Genomic DNA, 20,547 nt, shown 5'->3' with positions numbered 1-20,547 from the left:
AAATAATAATTTTGAAGGAGATTACTATTAAACTTTTTAAAAGGGGTGTATTTTGACCATGTTGCAGATAGCAACTGGGGTGGGAAATGTAGTGTTCTCCAGATGTTTATCAGCTCTAGCCAGCACAGCTAATGGTCAGGGGTACTGGGAGTTATAGTCTAGCAACATCTGGAGAGTACCGCGTTCTCTGTGCCTGAGACAGATCTTTAGCTAGCAACAACTGTGGAATTCTACTTCCTGGTATTACCATAATTTTGCTTGTTGAAATTCATGGTAATGTCAGATAACAACAAGAAGCCTATGTCTTATGACAGGTATTGAGACTCAAAGTTAATTTCTCATTTTGGTGTGCTCCTGGGTCAGGTGCCTCTGTAATTGGCCATGCCAGCATCTATTAACCCAAGTCATTATCTTTCACAGTATATTCCTCACTAATTGCTTAGTAATTTATTCACATATATAAGGTGACTCATCTGAACAGGCTTTCTACCAGCTTCCTCTGCCTGCTGCATTAAGTTTTAAATATGCTTAAGAATTACATTAACTTTTCCCTATTATTGGCTGAGTTTAGACAAAACACTAAACCAAGTGTTTTAGTGTTATGAGAGCAAATCTCAGTGAGCCTAGGCTCATGAGTCCTCTTCCTCCCCTCCAGCAAGATCTTTTTGTTGTTGTTTAGTCGTTTAGTCATGTCCGACTCTTTGTGACCCCATGGACCAGAGCACGCCAGGCACTTCTGTCTTCCACTGCCTCTCTCAGTTTGGTCAGACTCATGTTTGTAGCTTCGAGAACACTGTCCAACCATCTCGTCCTCTGTCGTCCCCTTCTCCTTGTGCCCTCAATCTTTCCCAACATCAGGGTCTTTTCCAGGGAGTCTTCTCTTCTCATGAGGTGGCCAAAGTATTGGAGCCTCAGCTTCACGATCTGTCCTTCCAGTGAGCACTCAGGGCTGATTTCCTTAAGAATGGATGCGTTTGATCTTCTTGCAGTCCACGGGACTCTCAAGAGTCTCCTCCAGCAAGATCACTTCTGCTTAAACACGGCTTAGTGTATTTTCTGAACCCTAAAATATGATGGATCATAACTATGACTAGTTGAAGCAGCTCAGTTCCATGGATAATGGTCTGAAGTCAGCTTGTTTCAACAGACTATAGTACCAGTTAACCACCATTTGTCTGGATTTAGACATCATGGCAAACTGAGGTTAATCTAAAGTGGAGTGGAAGCTTCTGGTTATCTCCTTGTGACCACACTGTATAAGTTGGGGGAAAGCATGTGAGTCCAAGGATCACTGTCACTTGTTCTCACAACACAAAACAATGGATTTGTCGTGTCTGAAAAAACTGGCAGCTGACATTTCAGTTTTGCTAGTGCCTTGTCAACATAGCTGTGAATTTGCTTGGTGATTCTGCCCATAGAATTGGCCCAAACCATTACAGTATATCATTCTTAAAGAGAAGAGCATTTTGCTACATATTTTAATTCAGTACCAGGCATGGTGGAATGTGATCACAGCAGAATTCATGGGCAATGGATGCTCCATTGCTTTTGGAACTTCAAATCCCTTCGGTCAAGATTGGCTGGGGGGGGGGAGTATTAAGATGCTGCACAGTCTGGTAGTGTCTCTTATGTACTTATCTGCCTTGAAAGAACTTAGCTAGTTCAATAGGGAGTAGATGGATAAGATTTATTCATTTACTGACATCTGCAGTAGGACACCTGGAGGCACTGAGATGAGAAGAGTGGTTTTTCCAAAGGAAGTTAAACCATCCTTTTTGAAAATTGAATGCACATTAGCCATTCCTTTGTATTTTAAGATGTGTAAGATTAAGGACAGTTGAATGTGTTTTCTCATTTTCCCATTCTTAAGTTCAGTTGTCTACATTTCCATATCAGTTTGTGATTTTTTTAAAAAGTGAAAATTCAACAGCAATTTAGTGCAAATTGCTCCTAATATGCAGTTTTTAATACAATTTTCCTTAAAATGCACATTTTTACAAATTAATATAATAACAAACACTTTATCCTAGTATATGCATTTTTATGCACATTACTTTGCTGGAGAACTGCACTGCATAATTCAGAAAATATAAATCTGAAAGGATGGCTGTGTTTCAGTTCACATTTTTTTTTGGAAAGTGAGAATTAGGTATATTGTGAGAATTAGATATATGTTTTAAATTGGAACTGAATAGCATTCCTCCCCCATGCCTAAACTCAATGTGCACATTGTAGCAGTGAGCCCACAGTGGAAGCATCCACCATGCTTTGTTCAGAACCCTCATGGCCCCTTCCAACTTTATGATTCTATGAGTCTAAGAAGTACTCCCTGAAATCAAGTTCAAGGGGGGAAACATAATTTCTGGTTTTTGCAGAAACAAGTGGTGGGTAGCACTGATTGGTTGGGAACTGCTGATCTTACTGACTTCCTCTTTCTTCTACAAAGAAATTTTTGTCAACATTTCAAAATTTTATTCTGCCCTTAAAGGAAAACAGAAGAAGAGGGTGAAGGTACATTACATTTAATAACAGTAAACAAATTAAAAATAGGACAGATTGCCTGAAACATGAGTAAAAAGAATAAGGAGCCAGAATGTGATTCATTGGCCAGTGCGTCTATCAAATGGGTCACAAATTCAGAGAGAAGCTGGGCTCAAACCACAAGAGGAAAAATCATTTTGAGTCCTGATTTGTGTTTACATGTCCATGCAATCTTAGTGTTCATGCTGATTCATTACTCACAAGCTAAAGTGGTCTAAAATGAAGCTCAGCTTATTCTCTACAAAAGGAAAAGAGCATCAGCAGTTTCTGGAGACAACCCTTTACTTCTTCCTGATGCCTAGCCAGTCTGCAGAGTTTCTTCTCCTGTCACAATTAATTCACTCGCAACTGTCAGCTTCCAGAAGATGGCATCTTAGTACACAGCTTGCATGCTGCAGTCTGTCAGCACAGCATGAAATACTGCCTGCAAGGAAGAATAAATACCTCTGCCTTTCTAGGCTGAACTCAAAGTTCCTGGATTAACAGTAGTAGTAGTAGCAGGTGACAGGAAGTGGAGCAAAAGAAAAGGATGACTCAGCAATCAGTCATCTTCCACCTTTTTATCTCTCTTTTGCTGACAGCGCAGAGCAGAAACAGACTGAGATATAAATGCCATCGGTGGGATGAGTTTATAAGAAGACCATTAAGTAGAGTTGCCATACGTCCAGAATTTCCTGGACATATCCAGAATACTGCAGTCGGCAGCAGTGTTCGGGTGGAAATAAGCAAAAAAAGGGGGAGAATCCTGGGAAACCCAGACATATGGCAGCCCACGCTGGCAGTGTTGCTTTGGCCAGTTTCCCCCAAAACCCAACAACTTTGCCAAAAACAGCTCAACAACTTTTCTGTCTGTATTCTTACTGTTTGAAATATGGCCACCCTACATTAAGACATGCCCCCAAACTCCAGTTCTCTAGATTCTAACCCACACAAAATGTGTTGGCCTTTAAAGTTTTCATTACACTCCAAAAAGAGAGACATTACAGTTAAATATAGTTGTTGTGGGGTCTGTCTGCGCAGTGCTAGCGCTTCACCACACAAACAGTAAAAAGTATGGCCAAGAAGTAGAGAGGCCTCATTAACAGTTCATAAATCATAGAGCTGAAAAGACCTACAAAATTGATGACTGCGACTCCATAGAGATGCTTAAGGACATTCAAATCAAGGGACTGAAACATGCCTAATGCTGTGTGAGATTATGGCCATCCAGTTCCACTCTCTCCCCACAACTACCATCACTGCAGATTCTTTCACATCTTACCACTCCCCAACATCTCCCCTACATAGCCCCAACAACAGTGTGCCACTGATAATGCAATGGGACTTTGCTCCCCTCTCCTCCTCCCATCGGCTCTGGGGGAAGCAGGAGAGTCCCCAGAATAGGGTGCAGTGGGGAGAGAGGGAAGATCATTCTGCTAGGCAAGAAGGAATGCTTGTGCTGCTGCTGCTGAATTCCTCCCTATGATTTAAAGAACAGCAACCACATTCTAGCTCCATGGGAAAATTATGATATAGACCAGGCAGAAACACAAGGCACTGATGTATATGAAGTCAGACCACTGCTCAGTACTGTCCGTAATGACTTTCCAGGGTTTCAGACAGGGAAATTTCCCAGACCTACCTGGACATGCCAGGGACTGAACCTGGGACCTTCTGCATACAAAATATTTGCTGTACCACTGAGCCATGTCTCTTTCCCTAATGCAGGAGTTCCCAAATAGTACCACCAGCTCCTTTCTTCTCCGCTTGCTTTGGAGGAGACCTGTAGTTTCCAAATACTACCACAAATAGGCACTGTGAATGGCTGGGGAGTGGTTGTAAGATCATCACTGTGAATGAAGAGGGTGAGGAGGAGAATAAATAGACCACTCAACTGGTCCCGAAGGCACCAAAATGCCATCTTAGCTAGCCTATAGCAATGAGAAAGGAGCTGCATCTTTGGGGGAAAGAATATTCAAGTGGGTGTGCTAAAATGCCTCCCACTTACTATCTTTAGGCTGGATGGGATCTGATGAGCTTGCAACTTTATTGGAAGGAGTAGTTAAATTTCCACTCTCCTTTTCAGATATTGTGTTTCAAGATTTGGCCTTTCCCTCTTGAGAATAGGATCGGGCCACAACTGCAGTGTCACGTGGCACTGCATTTCCCAGACATTTTTTCTAATTAAATCATGAGAATTTTCTACCTAATTGCTTTATACATTTCCCAGGAATAAAGCTCGCATTAAGATTTAATAAGACTCAGCTCCATTCACCCCAGAGCAGCTATCCAACATGATTGCCTCGCCTAATGTTCTCAGCGATTCCTCAAGAGCCAATTGTAATGATCATTAAGAAATAAAGGCCCTTCCGCCGGGTATTAAGTGTACCTCTGTGCACCTGGTTCCCTGCAAATGATCCACAACTATACACTACCTAAGGAATAATAATAACAAAGCTGCTAATTACCCCATGGCTGCATCCTGAGAAATTGTGTCATCGATTCTTCTGGGAGGAGGCTCAAACAAGAAAGGGACCATTCTCAAATGTTTCTGCTTTGGAAGCCAAAGTAGCTCAGATACATGCATTGTGCACATCCGCCATCCCACTCAAGCAACACAGGAGAAGAACCCTCTCTCAGTAGCAGAGCAAATGCTTTGCATGTGAAAGGTTCCATATTCAATCCCTGGTGTCCCTAGATAGGGCTGGGAGCCTTTGCCAGTTCAGGTTGATAATATTAAGCTAGCTGGACTGATGGTATGACTTGCTGTAGAGCAGCTTCGTAAATTATCCCTTTCCAGTTGGCATCTGTTCCTCTTCTCTGTGACACATGTACGTTGCAACCTGACACTTCCTGCCTTTGCTTGACAAGATCAAATGTAAGCTAGGAGCACAGCCAATGAGCCTCTGAGAGAGGTATAGTAGGGGTCCAAAGGGAAAAGCAGCATGGCCTTAGAAAAGGATCTCTTAGAATATACAATGTACTCTGCCTGTTTGCTATGTGGGAATGTTTTCTGCTGTCACATACATATTAGCATTATTTTGGCATGGGGAATGAGTCACAGTAAGCTTTAAAGATCGGCACTGAAAAGAAAACACTGTCAAGGGACTCTGCATTGCCTCAAGCAGTCAGCATTATTCTGTTGGAAGCCATTTTAGCTACTGTAAACAACATTCACCTCTAGGGGCAGGATCAAATGATGGGAAGAAAGATGGTCAAGACATGTCAGTGAAGAAGCAAGGCAATAACTTTATTGTCTCTCTTAAACAGGAATAGAATAGTACCTGACTCCACCCCAAGTCCAACGGCACCAGTGATTAAGGTATATAATTACATGATCCACTAACATTTCTGAGCTGCTTATTAACATAAACATAAAAACAGCCTGTTGGATCAGGCCAATGGCCCATCTGGTCCAGGATTCTGTTCTCCCAGTGTGAAACCAGGGAGCAGAACATAAACACAAGAACTCCTCTCATAGTTTCCAGCAACTGACATTCAGAAGCATTACATGTTTTGCCCTGCTAAATCTCTGCTGGGGTTCTCTCACCAAAGAGTACTTGCCCCATACTTGGATCTTGGCTCCCAATGAATTTTTCCATCAGAGACTATGATCAGATTCAGACCTTATGGCATGAACATTAGTCAAGTTCTGTTCCCCCGCCCAAACCATCTGGCTTGATGAAGAGTTTTGGATAACTCGAAAGCTCACACCCAGTATTTTGTGACATTTTGACTGGCCTATTAAAAACATTGCTTCAGATCTCACAAAGCACAACGGCACAACCTCTTCCCCAGCTGCTTCCTCCAGCTACAAACATTAAATTCTCTCTGCTTATCTCCTTGTCCTAATTCAAGTGACCAACTACTTTCTTTTCTCACACACATACCCCTGAGCACACACCCTCAGACCCCATTTTGCAGATAGATTTGGGGTTTTTTTAAATGAATGAGTCATTTATTTTCTCCCATCGAAGAAAGATCAACCAATCATCTCTGTTAACAAGCAATCAGCTTAACAAATATTGAACATCCATAACACTATTCAAGAGTGAACTTTTAAGCAAGAACGACTCTGTGTAATAAGGATACCAGGCATTCCCACCAACATTGTCTAGCACAGGCTTCCTCAACCTCGGCCCTCCAGATGTTTTGGGACTACACTTCCCATCATCCCTGACCACTGGTCCTGCTAGCTAGGGATCATGGGAGTTGTAGGCCAAAAACATCTGGAGGGCCGAGGTTGAGGAAAGCTGGTCTAGCACCTCATTTTCTTCTCTAGTCTTCACTCACAGTATATTTGTATCTCAGGGGTGCCAACTTGAATAAGATATTGTGGGGGCCCAGATAAGCCCCGCTCACATAATCAATTACATAACGCAGTGCGCACACACCATTTGAATGGCAATGTCCATCAACTTTAGGAGGCCTAGCCCCCTCAAGTATTTTATTGTGGGGACCAAAGCCCCCAAGGCCCCTAGGAGTTGGCTCCTATGTTGTATCTAATTTGTCTAGCAAAGTCCTTGCTCTCCTAATAATGGCCACTGAAACTCTTTCACTACCCCACCCTCCCGCCAACTAGTTTTCATGGACTTTCAAATCTTGCTGAGGACCCCCCATCCATCTTTGCCCACTCCAGCCCTAAAATGTGAAATGGCATCATTAAACACCATCTCATCTCCTGGTATTCAGATGTCACTTACTGCTGATTGGCACGGTCCCCTTCTCTTCCACTGTTCTGTGACCTCAGCCAAGCAGGGCTCTCTTGAACTTTTCATGCCAAGGGCATATATTCTTCCTTGGACTCTCACGCTTGGAAACGCAGGAGCTAACAAATGTCCATTGCCCCTGGCTCTGCAGGCCTTACCAGCTGCTCAGAAAAAGGAGAAGATTGCGGGGGGGGGGGGGGGGAGAGACACTGGAGTTGAGACAGCTCAATATATTTTGCTTTGGTGTGCTGAGTCATCCTTCCACATTTGCCTATGTGGGTGGGGGAGGCTGGGTAGAAATTGGTGGCAGGGTGAGGCAGAGGGTTATTCTTCTTCTCCCACTCGCAAGCTGGGAGAAAAACGTCCTTTATTCTTGTCTTTCCAAAGCAGCTTGAGCCAAGAGCTGCAAAGAGCTTTGCAGCCACTGCAGTAGAGAACTTCAGCTAGATTTCGCATGCACCCTTTTTTAGTGTAGTTAAATAAACAATGTGTTTTGTTTTACTGGCTCTGTATGGTGCCAGTACTATAAAAGGCACAAATAATCTGTCCTTTAAAATGACTAGTTCAGACCAAAAGAGCAAACATAATTGAAAGTGTGTGTGTGTGTATTAAAATAAAAGGTGCCGACCATTAAAAAACAAATGAAAGAAGTGGCTCAAAAGGAGGGGGGTTGTGCTGTCAAGCTGATGCACATTTGGACTGCTTCCGCAGGCAGGGAAATGGGACCCCGTGTCTCTGGCTGACAGAGGCAAAGTGTGTTGCAGAGATGACTCATTCATTTCACAGGGAAGATGATGCTATCTGCTGCGAGAGATCAGTTCTCCCGCTCTGCTTCTATCCTCCTCCCCCACCCCCTCAGGTGAACTTGCTACAGCATTCTCCTCCAGCAGTTATGAGCAGACAGATGACAGTGAGGAGGTGGGTAACGGACTGAGATTTAAGCAGGAAGCTCTGTCTGTTGTTAGCCTTTGTTAACAAGGAAACTGATCTCCCTCCTTCTCTCCCCCCCCCCAACACTCCCCCCCTTGCCTACTCAGGGAGCAGGGTTTGGAAAATTACTTGGGATTCTGGGCCCAAGGCCAAAATGCCAGATGTGTGTCAAAGGCAGAGCTAGCTAAGAACAGGGACAGGAGCTGCCATGCCAGGACAAACAGCCCCACTCCACGCTTCTCTAACTGGCTTTACCCAACTAGAGCTTGCTTTTCAGATTTGGGCAAGATTCTACCCTGGTGCCCGCAGCACTGACCTTGCTTGTACATTCCTCCCAGCAAGGAGGATTTGATGTAGTAGCAGCAAGCAGTTATTATGGGGTGTATTTCCCCTGAGCATGCTGTCCTGTCTGTCAGCAATGTGTGAAAGGATAGCTTAGACTAAAGCTGAAATAAATGTTCTTCCCTCAAGTTCTCAAAATTGCCCCTTGAATTTTGTTGCTGAATATTCTCCTGTCTCTCAGTTGTCTAAATATTTCATCTGCCCACTCTAAGAAGAATAGAGATGTTGTCTGGAAACAATGTGCAAATAAAGAGTTGCATTCTCTTCCCCGCCCCTCTCACATACCCCTCTCACACGCAAATACACAAACCTTTTCCAATCCTGCTTGTCCCTACAGAAGTGGCTTTTCTTATTTATTGTAGGTTGTTAGGCTTATGTTATACACACCTGCATGCACTGTCTGGTTGAGCCTTCTGAACTTTTCAGAAGGTTAAGTACTTAATTCGTTCCGGAGGTCTGTACTCAACCTGAAACTGTTCTTAACCTGAAGCACCACTTTAGCTAATGGGGCCTCCTGCTGCCGCCGCGCTGCCGGAGCACGATTTCTGTTCTCATCCTGAAGCAAAGTTCTTAACCTGAAGCACTATTTCTGGGTTAGCAAAGTCTGTAACCTGAAGCGTATGTAACCTGAGGTACCACTGTATGAGGTAAAAATAGAGACCATACTGTGGCACCAGAATCCACTGTTAGAATCCTCACTTGCTGTATAGTTAATCTAGAAACATAGTGCATTGTTAAGCTATTGAATTTGCTACCAACCTGGGAAACTTTAAATGGGGCTCAGACTAATTCATGGACAGTAAAACTATAAATGGAGACTAGTCATGATGTCTGTATACAACCTCAAGTATCAGAAGCAATATGCTTCTGATAACAGTTGCTGGAGGACATGGGTGGGAAAATTGCTATTGTGTTAATGTCCTGTTTGTGGGCTTCCCACCTGTATCTGGTTCATCAACGAGAGAACAGGATGCCAAACCAGAAGGGCCTTGGGCCTGCTAAAGAAGGGGTTTACTTATGTTCTTTTTATGTACTCGGGGCTGTTACTCCTGCTTGTTCTGTTCACCAACCCCACTTACCTGCCAATCTGCTTCCCACATACCTAGCCAACCACTGCTCCCTTTACACTTGACCAACTCCCTCCCTTTACCCCTTGCCTACCTCTGCCCAGCACACCCCCACTCTATTTTAAAGGAGAGGGGCAGGCACATCTGAGAATGGTTTGCCAAACCATTTTTGGAAGCACCTCCCACCCTCCTTTAAACAGTTTGCCTTGGCCCCCTGCCCCCTGCCCTGCTTGCTCGATCACCTGCTTGCTGTTTTGTCTTCACGCTATTGGAGGCCACATAAACTGCAGCATGACAACACCATTGCAATTTTATTATACAGCCCAGTAAGATAAGCAGAGAAACCATTGTTTATTGTTTGCATGCTGCTAATGTTTTCTGTCACTGTTCTGAGGGAGCTTATGCTGGCAATTTTTGTTTTTGTTTTCTCTGTATGAAATATTAATGTCCTATATGATCTCCCTCCTCCTTTTCTATAGTATAATGTATTTATGCATATATATTTTGACCGATATAGGCTGCTTGGAGACTCTTTGGGTCTCATAACTCAACACGAGTTCACTACTGTCATTGACTGGATGCAGAGGAGCGATGGGAGGCACCAGCTGGGGGAACCCCCAAGGGAACTCTGAAGGGAGGAAGGCTCAGAGCCAGGGGATTGTTGGTAGGTCGATGGTGAGTGGTCAGAGGGAGAAGAGGGAGCAGACTGGGAAGAGGAAGTGTCAAAGCTGAAGAGGCAACAGTGAGCAAGAAGAGGTTCTGGCAGAGAGCAGTCCAAACTCAGAGGCAGGAGAGGAGTGGGGGCGAGGAGATAGAGATGCTGCTGAAGAATCCTACTCCTACTCCTCCTGCAACCAGCTCCCCTCTTCCCATGTCTCCCAGAACATGCAGAGAAGTGAAGAGAGCGGAGTGAAGAGAGACAAGACAAAGGAGCCTTAGGCTGCTGAGGAAGGAACCGGAGGAGGAACCTTAGAGAGCGGTGGGAAGGCAGGGATCTTCAGTCCTCACAACTGCCTCATTGGAGCAAGACCTACTGGGAAGAGTTGTTCTGATTACTGGGTCTGCGCTGTTTTTGTTTCTTTGAATAAAGAATTAACTTCACTGATCAGGGGTTTTTTTATTACTGACTACAGCATGGGTAGGCAAACTAAGGCCCGGGGCCCGGATCTGGCCCAATTGCCTTCTAAATCCAGCCTGAGGACGGTCTGGGAATCAGTGTGTTTTTACATAAGGAGAATGTGTCCTTTTATTTAAAATGCATCTCTGGGTTATTTGTGGGTCATAGGAATTCGTTCATTTATTTTTTTTCAAAATATAGTCTGGCCCCCCAAAAGGTCTGAGGGACAGTGGACCGGCCCCCTGCTGAAAAAGTTTGCTGACCCCTGGACTACAGCTCCTGACAACTGTTTTATTTTAATTTATTTCAGATTTTACAGTTTTAACTCATTTTAAAACTCATTTCAATCTCCTGTATACTGCATAGTCAAGTGGTATATAAATTGTTGGAATTAATTAATTAATTAATTAATTAAAAATGTGATTCAGATTAAGATCTGAAGCATATAGGTGAAGCGTCCATGTAAGTATCTGACAAGAGTAACTACGTAATTTATGGCTTAATTCTACCCTCCTTTTCAGAGGCTCTAGCACCAGGAAGAACATGCAGTGCATCTTCTCAAGTGTGGGAACCACACACACCCAGGTTTATAAAGAGCTGCTTTATACCCAGATTAACAATCCACCCAGCACAGTCCTGAATATTTTAACTGGCAACAGCTCATTAAAGTTTTTCCCAGAACTCCTACCTGAGAGATCCTTTCGCCAGTATTAAACATGAGACTGCATATATGCACAATTTAGCAAAATATAACTGAGATACATACAGGTCCTGGCTTCTTATAAGCAACACAAAGTCTCTCTGTCTGACTGTCTCTTTTTCTCTGTCTCACACACAGCCTTGCTGTAGCCTTTACTGTGCCAGCAGAATTGTGGCTGTTCTTAGGATGCTGCATGAGGACACAGGATTCTGGCAATGCACAATTATAGGGCCTGTTCATATATTTTGTGCACAAAATAACATTCTCCATCTTTCTCCCAAAATAGAGTCTTGCCAGGGAAGTTGTATGAAAATATACCTTTTTTTATTTCCAGAGAGAAAATATGAATTTTATTGATTGTAGGCAGGGGCTCTCTGTGAAGTAACCGAGAGGGCCCAACTGAAGTATTTATTGAATCATTCATTTACTTTTATTTTTATTTTTATTTTTGTATATGTACTACAGTCTACCTTTCAGCCCACCAGGAGTCTAGTAATGTTATCATTAACAAAGATGTCAGGGGTAGGAATACGTAGTCTTGCAAGAGATCTTCAACAGAAATAAATATGGTGCAAGTTAGCTAACAAAGTAAGAGTTATTCATTTCATTTATTTATGAAATGTATATCCCACTCTTCATCATAAAGGACCCCAGGTCCACTATTCTGATGATTGTTTCAAATCTGGAGATTCATACTTTTAGGGCAGGGGTAGTTTCGTCCCAAACGAGGGAAAGAAGTCATGGAAATGGATGGTGTCTTTGTGATCACCTGTGTGTTTGCGACTGTGCTAATTGAGGGAATAATAATAATAATTTTTATTTGTACTCCGCCCTCCCCAGCCAAGGCTGGGCTCAGGGCTGCTAACAAGCAATAATAAAAACAAGTTGAATGAATACAACTTAAAAACAAAATTAAAATACAACATTAAAATATTGAAATATTAAAATGTAGCCTCATCACAGGAGGAGAAAGGAAAAGAAAAAAGAAAGAGAAAGAGGGGGAGGGAATCAAATTGGCTCCAAGCCAAAGGCCAGGTGGAACAACTCTGTCTTAAAGAAAGAAAGCAGATCCTGCAGGGCCCTGGTCTCATAAGGCAGAGCGTTCCACCAGGCCGGAGCCAGAGTTGAAAAGGCCCTGGCTCTGGTTGAAGCCAATCTAACTTCCTTAGGGCCCAGGACCACTAGGGTGTTGCTATTTATGGACCATATTTATAGAGATCCATCCAGCCCAAGCAGTGCTGCTTCACACCAATCTCCAGGCTCCAATAAGCTCACCATATTGCTTTTCACAAACATTTCTATATAACACCCAACTTTGCCCATGTACAACAGTTTTTCTACAATGCTCACACAACTTTTCCTCCTGGGTCATTGATGGTTTGAATGCCCCAGCACCTCATTGGGCCCCACACAGAAGAATTAAATGTTTTGCTGTTGCTGTTTTTTAAAAAACTAACTTGCAATTGATGCCAGATAGTCCTGCGAAAAGGTCACACCCATTGCTTTAGTGCTGACTAAAATGTGATTAAACTTTGGTGCCACAGTCCTGCTTTGTATGAACTGCATATTTGATGTTACAGCAATACTGCATTTCAGTGTGCTTTGTATATTTCCTTTGAACTGTGGTTGAAACAGATGGGCTAAAATTTATTACAGTGCTGATGACACAAGAGGAAGGGAGGCTTCGTCTACCATTCAGACAGTGTCATTAGTGTCCTTGAGAGTGACTTCACAGCCGGATGAAAGATATTGCTTCTTCACATACAACTGTTTCCTTTCCTCCATAGGTATTGCCAAACACAAATAATGTCTGAAGACATTAGAAGTACGGTAATTGTCAAGGAGGTGAGTACTGAAAATAATTTGCAATTCTGCTGCTGTTTTTTTGATGCCAACCAACCAAGCGTAAGAGACTTCAGTTCAATTTTATGAAAGTGCAAATTTAAAAATAGACCCTGGAGTCAAGGGATATTGACTGTGCCAAGGATAAAACATTTTGCAGCCCTGGCCCACATTACGTGACTAGAGCTGGTAAGCAAATGTCACTTTCTCAGACCAACAGCTTGCCACTTTTTTTTTTACATGGATCTCACACTGATATCAAGAATATCAGATATAATTAAAGAAGCCACACACAGGGCTACAGCAAAGCATCCCATCAGATTTCATTCTTAACAAAGTATTTAATCTGATTAAACAAAGGAAGTCTTTCCAAGGTGATTAAAGAGCCTGAGATTTAGGATTCAAATGAAAACAAAACTCAAGACTAAAAAGACGTACCAGCAGGAATCATAGCAGGTAGTACAAAATATGAGAGCCAGTGAGGTCCATTAACATACGGTAATTTGTTTGGGTCATGCAGTCAGTCAGTCAGTCAGTTAGTTTTATTGCACATAGCCAAAGGCTGCCGCAATGTACACAGAATCATTCAACAGTTAAAGGGAAATATGCTGGGTTAATACAAAAAACTTAAAACATTTCCCGGTATATTATCAAGACATTACCTACTCTAAACAGAGTTATAGAAGTACCTTAATATACAGGTTAAGACTTTAAACAATAAAATTTATAGGCTAAAATCACCACATGGCCACTAATATATTAAAAATAATGTGAATTAATACAATGTACAGTGGTGCCTCACAAGACGAAATTAATCCGTTCCACGAGTCTCTTCGTCTTGTGGTTTTTTCGTCTTGCGAAGCACAGCTATTAGCGGTTTAGCAGCTATTAACAGCTTAGTGGCTTTAAGAAAAAGGAAACAAACTCGCAAGAACTCGCAAGACGTTTCGTCTTGCGAAGCAAGCCCATAGGGAAATTCGTCTTGCGGAACGACTCAAAAAACGCAAAACCCTTTCGTCTAGCAAGTTTTTCGTCTTGCAAGGCATTCGTCTTGTGGGGCACCACTGTACAATTATATTTGGAGTTTGGTGATAAAGAGAGAATATAGCTTGATGTAGGTAGGGTCAAATAAATTCATCTCCTTTACAGTTGGTGGCTATCTTGGCTATATAATTTGCTATATAATTTTCCTAGCGGCAGTTGCAAAGAGTGCTACACGCCAGGTCACATACTTATCTATGTCTGCGAGGAGATATAAAATCATGTCAGAGGGGTTCTGGCCAGGGGACCTTGTCATTATAGGTGCTAAAAATCATTCTCTTGCTTCATTATATAAGGAGCAACGCAAGATATAATGCATAAGGTCCTCTACTTCAGGACATCCCCTAATGCAAACACGTTTGTTTGTTGGTATGTCTCTGTGTCTCCCATCTCTATTATCAGAGTTTATTGTATTTAATCGTAACTCTGTAAAAGCTTTCCAAAGTTGTACAAAAGTCAGTTCATTAAAATAAGGTGTTTGTTCATGGGCCTCTCCAAGTTTAAAATATAATGGGGCGCATGTGGATGTGTACATAAAGTTTAGGTCGTTTTTAATTGCCACTGCCCTTACAGTTTGTTTAAAAATATTTATCTGTGAATATAAGGGAAGTTCTTTGATCTCGGTCACTGAGAGGTCATATTTGCCCATCAGTTGGGCAGCGTGATGTACCCAGTTTTTAAGGGCGAATCCATTTGAGAGCTCAATCAGGCATTTTTTTTCTATTGTAGTGTTGTCCATCTGTTGAATTCTAAACCAGTAGCAGAGGATCTATTTGGCTCTCTATGCTCAACATGCGAGTTTCCAACCTGAGGGTCATGCAGTCAGCTCTTGCTTCATTGTGTGGTGCTACTGGGTGTCACAAACTTTCAGAGTCAGTTATCCCAGAGTCAGGGCAATTTAAAGATAGCATCAGCATTAACTTTTGCTTTTGTATGGAACTTCCTCATTGTTACCCTAATAAGTAACTTGTTTGCATTTTAGAATCACTCCTAGTTGGCATTTTGGTAAGTTGCAGGAATAACACAGTTGAGTGTTTCTGTGGAGAGGCAAATTTCTGTAGGTGAGACCCTAGTTAAAATGTTCATGCAATGAAGTTTAAACTTTGGACATATTCACTCCTAATTAGAGCCAAGGTCATGGTATGATGGCTGTGAGACAAGCTCAGGATCCTGGGCCGGCTCATCCCTGCTCCCTTTCTGTCCTCAGAACATCCTGTTTTGGAGCTTCCTGCTGGTGGGGAAACTGCCAATAGGCCTCTCATCTGCAAGTTCAGCCAGCAGAGCTGAGTAGAGGAACACCTCGCCCAGCCCAGCATAAGGAGGTTTGGACTGCTCTGCCTGACAAGAGAATTAGTCACGGGACCCTGTTTTATGCACTCAAATGCAGTATTGGTTGAAAATGTGACCTGCCATATCTTAACAGAACTGTAGAAACGGAGATGAGTCAGGCTGCAGTCTGGACTCCTGACAGAAATTTCGTAAACCTGACTTGGCTTGCCAAAAAAGCTGAAGAAACCAACTTGCGTTGACTTCAGCCCCTAAAAAATGGTCCTTTGTCAAAGGAGTTGTGACTGGTTACACTTGCCAGAATCTGCTGAAAAACTCAGCTTGTTCAGATGAATATAAAAAAAAATTGCAAAATGAAGTGATCCCAAAGTTCCCTTTCCCCTTCACTTGCTAACTAAGCCAACTGTGTTGCTACATCCAGAATGGCTCGAGCAAATTAATAAAAAGGCCCAATTCATTCATTACCCTTGTTATGAAGCTGTTGCCCCAAATCTGCTCGCTCATGGCTCACTCCCACACCACATAGATAACTTTTTATCCATTCATACATACATACATTTATTTTCATTTGTGAATTCCTTCCCATAAAACATCCTGAAGCAATGTAACAATAAAAACATAAAAATACAATTGTAGTCCAATCTATATAAAGACTTGGATAAAAACTTGTTGGAAGAGGAAGATATTCAATAGGTCCTGGAAAGATGTTCCCCCAAAAGATATTTACGGTAGCTAGCGTCAAACTGAGTGCTGTCCTATTTACATGTATCTGAACCCTCTCAGGCTAGGGATTTATACCCAAACAAAGATGATAGAAAAAGAAGATAATTATAAATGTAGTATTTAACAACACTGCACAGCAGCATATATATCTAGGTACAGTGTCAGGCACACATAAGAATATTCAAACATACTCACACTTCTGTCTTAAAGAAATAAGAATTCTAAACTAAAAAGGAGGGAATAGCACTAAAAACAGAGAGTGTTGCAAAGTTCACCTCTTCTAGTGCTGGCTAAAGTACTCCATATATATATATATATAAATTTTTTATTAAATTTTCTCTTTTACTATTTTGAATACTTACTTAAACATCCTTAAAATATCAATATCTTCCCTTCTTCTCTTTCCATGGTTCATTCTGCATACCATATATCCCTGCATATTTTACATAAATTAAACCATTCAGTATTCCATTATTACATCCATCAAAACTTATTTACACTGTTGTATTTATCTTAATGCTGCCAACGTTTTCAAGTGTACACAATTCCCCTCCATATATTTAATAAACATTTTCCAATCTTCTCTTTACCAATACAGTATTCTTCTTCTTCTCTTATTCTATATGTTAGGTCTGCAAGCTGCGCATATTCCATCAGCTTAAGTTGCCATTCTTCTTTAGCTGGGAGCTCGCTCATTTTCCATTCTGGCTAAAGTACTCCTGACACCATGTGAGTGTAGACAATAAAAGAGCTGTGAGTGACCCAGGCATTTTTGCTCAGGAGTCTATGGCCAAAGAGATTTCAGGTCTTTATTAGTAAAACAGGGTCACAGGCACAGACCCTTTGCTGAGCTTTGGGTTCGAAGTCCAGCAGCAAGTTTGAAGGTGTTCCTGGGGTGCAGAGAGAGGAAACCCAGAGGGGATCTCCAGAAAGATGGCATATAGAGACAGAAGTCATAGAGATGACACACACACAGAGCAAGGTTAAAATCTGGGCTTGCAAGGGTTTGTAGGGGATTCAAAAGTGTGTCTCAGTGAGTTGGCATGATAACCAATGAGAAGGGGGCAAAATCCAGGTAGGCGGGCTTACGCATAGGGGAAGGGTTTCAGGAGAGAAGACCCCAGTCTTAAAGGTAAGAGGTAGATTGGGACATGTCCACAACAAGGATGACTCATCCAGGATGTTTACATAGTGGACCTGAATGGATCCTCCTGAATGGATTTACCTATTAAGAACAATGACTGTGGCAAACAGCTTTCTAGTGAGTCATGCTGTTTTACCTACAGATGCTATTGTTCTGCTGATCTGCATCTACATTTTTGTGGATTTTGTGATTGATGGAGGAAATTTGTCTTCAGATGCAGGGGCTTTTAGATGCCAGAAGTCTGCCCCAGCTAACCTTTTGTTTTCCAGTCATTTTATCTTATTAGAATTATTGCATGTTGGCTTTCTAGTGAGTCAGATGAACTTTCTGGATCCTCTGGCAAAAAGATCAAGCATAGAAAAACCAATGGCAATACTACACCTAAGGTCAAGCCAGGGTCTTTCACATTAGCCAAACTCATCCTTGGTTCACTCCTGACACAACATGGAGGCTAACAGCTAAAACCTCATATCAGGAGCTCCAAAGCGCAGGTGAAGGCACAGTTCTAACATCACATCGAATGAACCTCCTGATCAGATTGCATCTGTAGGGATGTCCTTGTTGCAGATATTGTGCAGTTTGAAGTGACAAGATGCAATAAATTTGACTCCTTTTGGAAATGAAGCATTGTCCAGACCCATGAAAATGTTATTCAAATTTTACTAGCAGAACTGTGCAAAATAAAACAGAAGCATCAAAGATGCAACCAAAAATATCCAAAAATATCCATAGGCACAGGCTCAGCATCTTACAAAATATGAAATAATTTAAACAGACCTATAAGCAAAGGTCTCTCTTTCTCCTCTCCATCGCCTGCATTGGCTCCCTTCAGGAGAGCTTCATTTACATCTTCCCTTCCATGGAGTTTGGGAGAAAAGGACTCAAAGGCAACTCCCTTCAAAATAGAGATTCGCAACTCAATACCTTCATCACATGATCAAAGGTTCACTCACATGTTAGCTACCAGAGAACAACCATCAGTTAATAATTAACTCAGCAAGAGCTCAGAGTACTCTCCTTGTCTTTAATATAGCCCCATTTGGGGGGGGGGCACACCAGGTTAAACCTTTTCACCAACACACATTTAGCTATTTTTCATTTTAGAACTTCATTAATATACAGGTGTTTTCATTTCAGTGTCAATTAAGTCAATTATACTTAACAGTTCTCACCTGTAGAGTGCAGTGATCAGTTGGGTATGGAAGGGATAAGGCAATATTTTAGGTACCCTGGTACTGAGCTGTATAAGGCTTTATATAGCAGTACCAACACCCTGAACTTAGCCCAGTGTGGATGTTTGGAGCACATGAGTAGCCAGGATCACATGGATACCTCCTGAGCAAGCATGGGCAGCCAGCCCTAAGAGACAGTGGCCTGAGTAAGTACCCACAAGTCAAACTGCTTATGAGATCCTGATAACTATCAGTTACTAATGGAATGTGTGAGCCCGCCCTGTGGAGCTACTTTGCAGTAGTAACGGTACCACAATCCTAATGGGGCCTGCCCTGAATGGATTAGCTGGGGTAATTAAAATGGGCAACACCATGCTACAACTTCCTTCTGAACAAGCAGCTTCTGCTTGGAATTGTGCCCAGGTGGTGCTGATTTATGGCAGCTACCATAACACTAGTGAACAAGGCCAAACAGGCTCCTCAGAATGATTAATGTGAACTGTCTGGTTGAGGAAAGAACATCCATATGACTTCGTATTTCCCCAAATGATCACTGGTCACAGTGAAGTTTTAAAGGGAACATTTTCAGTTAACCAGCTTGGGGGAGAGGTCTTACACCAGGGGTAGGCAACCTAAGGCCCGGGGGCCGGATGCGGCCCAATTGCCTGCTAAATATGGCCCACGGACGGTCTGGGAATCAGCGTGTTTTTATATGAGTAGAATGTGGCCTTTTATTTAAAATGCATCTCTGGGTTATTTGTGGGGCATAGGAATTTGTTCATTTTTTCCCTTTCAAAATATAGTCCAGCCCACCACATGGTCTGAGGGACGGTGGACCGGCCCACAGCTGAAAAAATTTGCTGACCCCTGTCTTACACAATCATTAAAAGCCCACCCACCCCAATCCAGCAGGACTGTATTGCCACATATTTTGAAGAAAATGAAGCAATACCACCTAAAGAAGGGGAGTGTAAGGCAGGAGACCCCAAAGGCAGCAGGGTTAGATTACAACTTTGAGTCTAAAATTACCCAGCTGCATCCCTGTTTTGGAGCTCCAGGAAAAAAGGGCACTGTGAATAGATGGTAGGAAGCAGGGAGGCAGCTGTTAGTTTCCAGAAGTTGCTGCCTCATGGGACAAGAGCCTCTCAGTGAATAAGGTATGGGGACTTGGCAATTCAGGGTTGAACACAGTTGGTATGGAGGAAGAGAATTCTTAAGGAGAAGAGGGAAATTCTCAGTCATAATAATATGATACAAGAAGTGGTTTTTAACTCTCAAGGCACACACCAGCAAATAAGGCATGGTTAGAGTGAACTGCCTCCAGTGCCGAGATTATTCCAAGATGGCATATTTTGTGGTTTCTTCCATCCTTATATTTGCTGACCCTTTGCGGCCGGGATTTAGTTTGTTCTTTTGTAATGTTCTGTCTCATCTCTGAACATCTTAACTAGATGCTGGGAATTTGAATGCAGAATGTAATTGTGTAATATTGTTTGATGTAGAAAAGATCAGTTTGTTTCCCTGGAAACAAATGCCTTCTCATTTGTAATGCACCACCACCTGAGCGCCAGCATTCTAACTAATGGGAGCTCCCACTCTCTGTTGCTAATTGCAACTGTGGGAGATGGTCCAGGATTGCAGAGGGCGTGCTGTAATCCCAGTTGCAAACACAATCCCACGTTTATGTTGTTTTAAAATTTTATTTTTAAGACATGTATTTATGGGCACCTAATATTTAAGTCTTAAGCTGTTACCTGGGGTTAATGACAAGACTAGGGTTGAGCAAACAGTGCTTGGTTCTGGTTGTGCATTCAAGTTGCAAGCAGTTGGTGGATCAGGACTATCTCTGTATAATAGCAGAGATGGGGAACCATTTTCAACCTGAGGGTCACAGCACCATATGCCATTGGTGGATTAGACCAGAGGCAAATGTGAACAGAGCGACAAATGTGA

The 20,547-nt window shown here is 42.4% G+C and overlaps 1 long non-coding RNA gene across 2 annotated transcripts; it reads left to right on the top strand.

Moving 5' to 3' along the window:
* The first annotated feature begins 10,410 nt into the window (after positions 1 to 10,410).
* LOC308471986 lies at positions 10,411 to 16,509 on the top strand. 2 transcript variants are annotated; one of them, XR_013983228.1, is made up of 3 exons: positions 10,411 to 10,627; positions 13,173 to 13,230; positions 15,476 to 16,509. It is a non-coding gene; the product is annotated as an uncharacterized lncRNA (long non-coding RNA). The 2 variants fall into 2 exon arrangements; XR_013983229.1 differs by lacking the exon at positions 10,411 to 10,627 and adding an exon at positions 11,565 to 11,973.
* The last annotated feature ends 4,038 nt before the right edge of the window (positions 16,510 to 20,547 follow it).

The sequence above is a fragment of the Podarcis pityusensis genome, assembly GCF_964106645.2.
Source record: "Podarcis pityusensis genome assembly, chromosome: 2".
NCBI lineage: Eukaryota > Metazoa > Chordata > Lepidosauria > Squamata > Lacertidae > Podarcis > Podarcis pityusensis.
This window is presented reverse-complemented; position numbering and strand designations above follow the sequence as displayed.